The sequence below is a fragment of the Otolemur garnettii genome, unplaced genomic scaffold, assembly GCF_000181295.1.
Source record: "Otolemur garnettii isolate 467f Iridium unplaced genomic scaffold, OtoGar3 scaffold00003, whole genome shotgun sequence".
NCBI classification, from domain to species: domain Eukaryota; kingdom Metazoa; phylum Chordata; class Mammalia; order Primates; family Galagidae; genus Otolemur; species Otolemur garnettii.
In genome coordinates, this window is record NW_003852398.1 from 30,795,664 (window position 1) to 30,803,982 (window position 8,319).

Genomic DNA, 8,319 nt, shown 5'->3' on the forward strand with positions numbered 1-8,319 from the left:
AATACAATTCAGATTATGATTATAGTATGGTGTACTAAAGAACTAATTAATTTGGCAATGTATTACAGGTGTAAAGATATGTGTATAATCTCTTACTCTCTATAGTTGTTAAGAATGTTCTTACTCTGCTTTAATGGCACTATTTAAAAAAGTCATAATAAACATTAAAAGTTTAGGGGATTGGGCAGTGCCTGTGGCTCAAAGGAGTAGGGTGCCGGCTCCGTATGCTGGAGGTGGTGGGTTCAAACCCAGCCCTGGCCAAAAACTGCAAAAAAAAAAAAAAAAAAAAGTTTAGGGAATATTTAAAAATGATCTTTGAGGGTATATTCTCTGTCACAACACTTGCACAATTACCCTAAATGAGACTTGGGGATTTTCCTATTAAGAAGTCATACATTTAAGTATTTGCTTATCTTTTATGGTTGTTCCTTCCATTTCTGGTTGATTTTACTTACTTACCTCTATATTACTATAGAATATAGAGGCACTGTCACAATAATCCCATAGCAATTCCAAAACTGTAAGGAACAGTTTTCCTAATTTGGATGCCAATATATTTATTCAGTAGCCTTGAGTTACTCAGTCTATGTACACACAGGGTGGATATAAAATCATGTGTAATTTACTATTTTTATTGCAAATTGAACATGAACTTTATGTCCATCCTATATTTGTATCTTGTGTGTGTCAACAATGATAGCCAGCTATTAATGTTAAATCAATGTTAAGTCAGGTAATATATCCACTACATTTTTTTTTTTTTTTTTGCAGTTTTTGGCCAGGGCTGGGTATGAACCCGCCACCTCTGGCATATGGGGCTGGCGTCCTACTCTTTTGAGCCACAGGTACCACCCCTACATATCCACTACTCTTTAGACTCCCTATCTTTAGATGTTACAATTATAAGGTCTAAAGATCTACGTTAAGAGAGGAAAAGATAGAGGTAACCCACAGTGTGGTTAAAAAAAAACATGAATAAAAGTGTCTTATTTATCTACCTTATATGGATGTTGATTTCTGGCCATCAAGAATTTTCCTTATGCCTTAGAAAGATCTATTCATTTCATGGCACCCAGAACAGCACATGAATGAAGGTGTCTCTCAAAGGTTTTTGCCCAGGATTCATTACTGATACATCACTGTTTATTCTCATGGTTTTCCTGGTTTTGCAAAAGTATTCATAAGTATTCATCATATTACTGTAATTTTTCTCTATTCATCCAAGGTACCTGACCTATAGATATGGTATTTTCTCATTTCCATCAGGCCAGTGAAGTAAGTTCTATTATTTATTCATCCAACCAGTTAGAAAATATGTATTCAGGACATGTCATATGCCAGGCTCTGAACCATTGTTTAACAAAAGAAAATGGAGTAAAATAAAAAAACTGGCTTTCAGGAATTCAGGAGAAATGGATAATAAGCAGGTGTATTATGAAAGCAATGTTATAAGGATGTGATTTGTAGTAGGATGGGAACATGGCTTTGTGGAAATACATAGAAGAAAGGACTTCACTTTTCTTGAAGGTGTCAGTGGAGCCTTTCCCACTGGGGACTGGTTACGAGGACTCTGAAAGGTGACCAGACCCTCCAGTTCCTCTCTCCTCCACCCCCAAATTTTCTTACAAAATCCTTATGTAAACCAACATTTCAATGCATTGTCTTGACTAGAAGGTAATTCCAAGCTTGGCTTTGTTTCCTTTCTTCACTTAAGGAGGTCCCTAAGAGTGTATAGCACTAAACCAGGCTCTGAGAACGGTGATACACGTAAGCTCTGCTCTTGTGGAATGTGCTTTCTATTATGAAGCCACAAACATATAACCCACAGCTTATTTAATAAAAATTGTGTGGAGTGCTATGCATGAGAGTCACAAGGTGCTCTGAGTCCCTGTAACAGGGAACCCGCAGTAATCTAGGGTCAAAGAAGTTCCATCTGGAAGTTTCCAGAAAAAAAATGAGAAAACAAATAAATTGGGGAGGTTGCCTGCTAGGCAGGAGGACAGCCTGAATGAAGACATTGGAAATGAAATAAAGGCTAGCTGATATAAATCAGAGCTCACACAAAGTAAAGTATGGTTCAAAAGAACACACAGCAGGGCCAAGTCAGGAGGAGCCATGTGGGCCACTTTTGATCTTTCACAAAGGGAAGAAACTGAAGGTTTTTCAGGATGGGATAGGGGTTAGGGAACTCCAGTCTGCATTTTTTTAATTATATCAGAATATTACAGGGGTATAAACATTTTAATTATATGAATTGCTTTTGTACACTCAAAGTTGTAAGCATTCCCATCACCCAGACAGTATGTATTGTACCTGTTAGGTGTGAATTCTCCCCCGCTCTCAGCTGCTCGATTTCATTGAGTATTACTGCCAAGTGTGCCCATGAGTGCTGATTGGCCTTATTTGATAGCGAGTACACATGGTGTTTTTCCATTCTTGTAATATTCCATTGAGAAGCATGGTCTCCAGTTTCTCCCAGCCAGGTTGTTACAAAAGGTATTAATTTACCATTTATTTTTGTGGTTGAGGAGTACTCCATGGTTTACATATGCTACATTTTATTAGGCCACTCGTGATTAATGACACTCAGGTTGATTTTGCATCTTTGCAATTGTGAATTATGCAGAAATAAACATTCAAGAGCCAGTGTCTTTTGATCAAAAGACTTTTCTTTCTTTGGATAAATACCCTGTAGGAGGTTTGCTACATCAAATAGCAGGTCTACTTTTAGTTCTTTGAGTTTCTCCATACTGCTTTCCATAGAGGCTGTAACAGTTTGCAGTCCCACCAACAGTATATGAGCATGCCTTTCTCTTTGCATCCACACAAGCATCGTTGTTTTGGTGCTTTTTGATAAAAGCCATTCTCACTCGACTTAGGTGATGCCTTGTGGTTTTGATTTGCATTTTCCTGATAATTAGAGATACTGTGCATTTTTTCACGTTTCTTGGCCATTAGTTTATCTTCTTTTGAAAAACTTCTGTACATGTCTCTTGCCTACTTTTTAATGAAGTTGTTTGAATTTTTCGTGCTGATTTACTGAAGTTGTAGATTCTTATTATTAACACTTTATTGAATATATATTTTGTCTCATTCTGTAGGTCATCTATCCACTCTATCGATTGTTTCGTTGGTTGTGCAGAAGCTTTCTAATTCAATCAAGTCCCATTTGTTAATTTTTGTCATTGCTGTGATTGCCTTTGGGGTCTTGTTCATAAATTCTTTCCCCAGGCTGCTCTCTCTAAGCTTTTCCAACATTTTTTTTTTTGAGAATTCTTTTAGTTTTATGCATTAGATTTTAGCCTCTTATCCATCATGAATTAATTGTTGTGGGTGGTAAGAGGAGGTACAGGTCTTTTTAAATCTTCTATGTGTGGCCATCCAGTTTCCCCAGCACTATTTATTGAATAGAGATTATTTTACCCAGTGTATATTAATTGTCTGCTTTGACAAAAATTAGATGAAAATATGAGGATGGTTTTATATCTGAGTTCTCTGTTCTGATCCATTGGTCTATGTCTTTGTTCTTGTGCCAGTGCCATGCTGTTTTAGTGTAAGCTACCTTGTAGTGTAGCTTGAAGTCTGGTCTGTGTCTCTGTTCTTGTGCCAGTGCCATGCTGTTTTAGTTACAGCTACCTTGTAGTGTAGCTTGAAGTCTGGTAAAGCAATGATTCCTGATTTGTCCTTTTTGATTAAGGTTGCTTTGGCTATTCAGGCTCTTTTCTAGTTCCATATAAAGCATAGCATTATTTTTTCTAGATCTACAAAACAATGGCTTTGGCATTTTAATGGAGATTGTGTTGAATCTGAAAATCACTTTGAGTAGTTTAAACATTTTAACAATATTGATTCCGCCAGTTCATGACTATAATATGTTTTCCCATTTTTTAAATATCCTAGTAATTTACTTCTTTGGTGATTCATAGTTCTTCCTGCAGAAGTCTTTTGCTTCTTAGTTACATACATTCCCAGATATTTTATTTTCTTTGTTGCTATTGTGCAATGTATCAACTCTTCGATTTAATTCTTAGCTTGAGTGGTGTTGGTATATAGAAATGCTACTGACTTGTGTACATTGATTTTTGTTGAATTTGAGATTTTGCTGAATTTATTTATCAATTCCAGGAATCTCTTGGTTGAATCTTTGGTGTTTTCTGAATGTAAGTCTTATCATCAGCAAAAACTGATAGTTTTTCCTCTTCTGTCCCCATTGGATACCCTTCATTTCCTTTTCTTATCCAGTTGCCCTGGCCGGGTCTTCTAGCACGATGATGAAGAGAAGTGGTGACAGTGGTCAATTTTGTCTAGTTACAGATCTAAATGGAAGTCTTTTCAGTTTTTCTCTGTTCAGTAAGTACGATGTTGGCTGTGGGTTTGTTGTATGTGGCTTTTATAATTTTGAGTTATATTCCACTTATGCCTATTTTGTTATCATAAAAAGGTACTGAATTTTGTCAAATGCTTTATCTTCATCTGTTGAGTTGATCATATGGTCTTTGTTTTTCCTTCTGTTTATGCGCTGAATCTCATTTATACATTTGCATGCGTTAAACCATCCTGGCATCCCTGGTATGAAGTCCACTTGGTCATTGTGGATTTTTTTTTTTCTTTTTGATATTCAGCATAATTCAGTTAGCTAGGATTTTATAGAGAATTTTCACGTTTATATTAATAAGTGATATTGATCTGTAGCTATTGTTGTTGTCATTATGTCCTTTCTTGGCTTTGATATCAAGGCTTTGTAGAATATGTTGGGGGGGGGTTGTTCCTTCTCGATGTTATGAAATACGTCTGTCATGCAAGTATTTGTTCTTTGTAGATGGGGTTAAATTCAGCTGTGAAACAATCTGGTCTGAGACATTTGTCATTGGAATTTTTTTTTTATTGTTGTTACTTCTATTTATTTACTTGATATTGATTTGTTTGGAATTATTTTTCTTCCTGATTGAGTCTAGAGAAGTTGTGTGTTTGTAAGAATTTGTTCATTTCCTCAACATTTTCTAGTTTATGTGCATAGAAGTTTTTATAGTATCTAGAAATGATGTTTTATATTTCTCTGATAACAGTTGTATTATCTTTTTCATTTTGGATTGGGTTAATTAGGGTCTTTTCTTTTTGTTTTTGGGTCATATAGAATGAGGTCTGTCAGTTTTATTGATCTTTTCAAAGAACAATTATTTTGCCTCATTAATCTTTTGTATAGTTTTTGTTGTTGTTGTTATTGATTTCATTTAGTTCTGCTCTGACCTCAATTACTTTCTTCTGGTGGGTTTGTGATTGGTTTGCTCTTCCATTCCTAATTTCTTGAGGTGATTCATTTGATTGTTGATTTGTTATCGTCTGTCATTTTGATGTAGGCATTCATAGTATGAATTTTCCTATAAGGACTGCTTTTGCTGAATCCCACAGATTTTTATAACTTGTGTCCTGTCTTTGTCATTTTGCTTTAAGAATCTTTGATTTCCATCTTAATTTACTCCTTGATCTAATAACCATTCATCAATAGGTTATTTAATTTCCATGACTTGTATAGAATTGAGTATTTCTGTTGGAACTGATTTCCAGTTTTATTCTGCTGTGGCTTAAGAAAATATATGGTAGGATTTCTATTTTGTGGCCTATGATGTGATCAACCTTAGAGAATTTTCATGTGCTGATGGGAAGAACATAAAATCAGTAGGTTTTGGGAATATTCTGTAAATATCTGTTAGGCCCATTTGTTTTATAGCAGTGTTTTTCTACCTTTTTTATCTCCTTGCACACTTGGACCTATAGTTAAATTTCCACAGCTTACTTAAATTATGGTGATAAAAAAAGCAAAAAAAAAAAAAAAGGAATATACTTACTGTGCTTTGAACTTTTTTTGAAAATAATTTAATTAATGATCTTTAACATTTTTTTGTAGCATACCTAAGATCCTATCTTGGCACACCAGTGTGCTGCAGCTCATTACTTGAAAATCACTGTTCTAGAGTCTCATTTAAATCCATTATTTTTTGTTTATTTTCTGCTTGGAGGATCTGTCCAGTTCAGTCATTGGGTGTTTAAATCCCCCAGCTATTGTAATGCTGCTATTATCACTTTGTTTATATCTGACAGGATTTGCTTATGAATCTCCGTGCACTTGCCTTAGGTGCATAAATAGGATTGTTACATCTTCATTTTGAATTGTTCCACCTACCACTATTAATAGTATACCATTATATAATGTCTGTCTTTGTCTTTCTTTATTTTTGTTGATTTGATGTCTATGTTATCAATAATGAGAATGATTACATCAGTTTTCTTTTGGTTTGCATTTGCGTAGAATATTTTTTTTCCAACCCTTCACCTTGAGCCTGAATAAGTTCTTTTGCATTAGATTTATTTTCTGGAAACGAGAGATACTTGTCTTATTTATTTATTTATTCCATCATTCTATGTCTCTTCAGAAGAAAGTGAAGTCCATTCACCTTTGTTGAAAGAATTAATAAGTGGGATGTATTTCTGTTCATCCTGTTTTATCTCTTTAATCATTATAATATTTGGGCTCTGAACGTTAGCTTTTAGCTCATTTTACATTGATGGAGTTTTTTGTATTCATCAGTGTAAGATGCAGACCTTAGTACTTCCTGCAGGGCAGGTCTGGTCTTGACAAATTTCCTTGGGATTTGCTTATATGAGAAAGTTTTTATTTCTCTCTCATATGAGAAACTTAGTTTTGAAGGCTACATTCTTTTGTTTGAGCTGACTGAGAATAGGGCCCCTCTTTACTAAGAAGAATATATTCCAGCTCCATTCGTGTAAACATAAAAGAGGTAAAGTCTCAATCTTTTTTAAGCCTGCATAGTATTCCACAGTATACATATACCACAATTTATTAATCCATTCATGGGTTGATGGGCACTTGGGCTTCGAAGGAGAGAATTAGAGGAGGATGGGAGGGGAGGGGGGAGGTTTGATAGAGGGAGGGTAAATGATGGAACCACCCCTATGGAGCATACTACAAAGGTACAAGTCAAATCAACGAAGTATAGAACATGAATATCTTAACACAATAATTAAGAAAATGAGGTGAAAGCTATATTAATTAGTTTGATATAAGCATTCCAAATTGTCTAAAAAATTCAACACACTTTACCCCACAAATGCATAAATGTATTCATGATCTATATGTATATGATTTAATAAAAGGAAAAAAATAAAATAAAAAAATTAAAAAAGGAGAGAATAGGGCTCTTCTTCCTCTGCCTTGTAAGGTCTCAGTTGAGAAGTTTGCAGTTAGTCTGATGGGTTTTGTCTTATGGATCATAGGACTTCCTCTTTTGTGTTAGCTTTGGCCAATCTGATAACCATATGTTGTAGTAATTGTCTTTTGGGGATGAATCTTCCAGGAGTAAGTTGAGCTTCTTCTACATGGATATCTAGATTTCTAGCAAAATTTTCTACAGTTATTCCCTCTAATAGGTTTTCCAACTCTTGTGTATTTTTTTCTTATCCTTAGAGATATCTATGGTTCTCATGTTAGGCCTCTTTACCTAATCTCATATTTCTTGTAGGCTTTGTTTGTTGCTCTTATTTCTCTATTCTTTCTCTTTGACTTTTTAAAATTTGAAGTTGTTTTCTTCAATCTCTGAGATTCTTTCTTCTGCCTGATTTGGACCATTCTTAATGCTTTCCACTACATTTTTGAATTTTTCATTTCCAAAAGTTCTGTTTGATTTTTTTAATAATTCTATTTCTTTCATGATTTTTTCATTCATTTCCTGCTTTTGTGTTGTGGGTTCTTTGTATTGGGTTTCTATTTCTTTTTTATTTCTTTAAGCTTCCTTATAATCCATATTTAAAATTCTTCAACAGTCACTTTAGTACTTTAATTATGATGGGTATTCATTAGTAAGGTGTTATTGTTTTCTTTTGGGGGTATTCCTTTCACTCTGATTTTTCATGTTTCCAGAGTTTTTTCATTGATTCCTTCTATTCTGGCCTCTTGATTGAGATCTGGGTGTGCTTGGCCTGGTGTATGGGCCTGTCTCTGTGTCCCTCAAGATCAATTCCTGATTGTGCTTCAGAAGGGAGTGTTGGTCCTGAGTTACCTATGGTATATTCCAGAAGGTTTGATGAACCTCTTCCTAGCCATGTGTAATGAGTTAGGTCCTCAGCTTAATCTCTAAGATGGTGGGTGGTATTTGTATGTATGAATCAGCCACTTCCTATTCGCTTGAGTTGGAAGATGTTGTGCTTAGCTAGGGGACTTTTTCTTGTCTCTCATTGTAGTTGGTCTGGAGGACCCAACTGGCAAGATGTGTTTTTTTTTTTTTTTTGAGACAGAGTCTCACT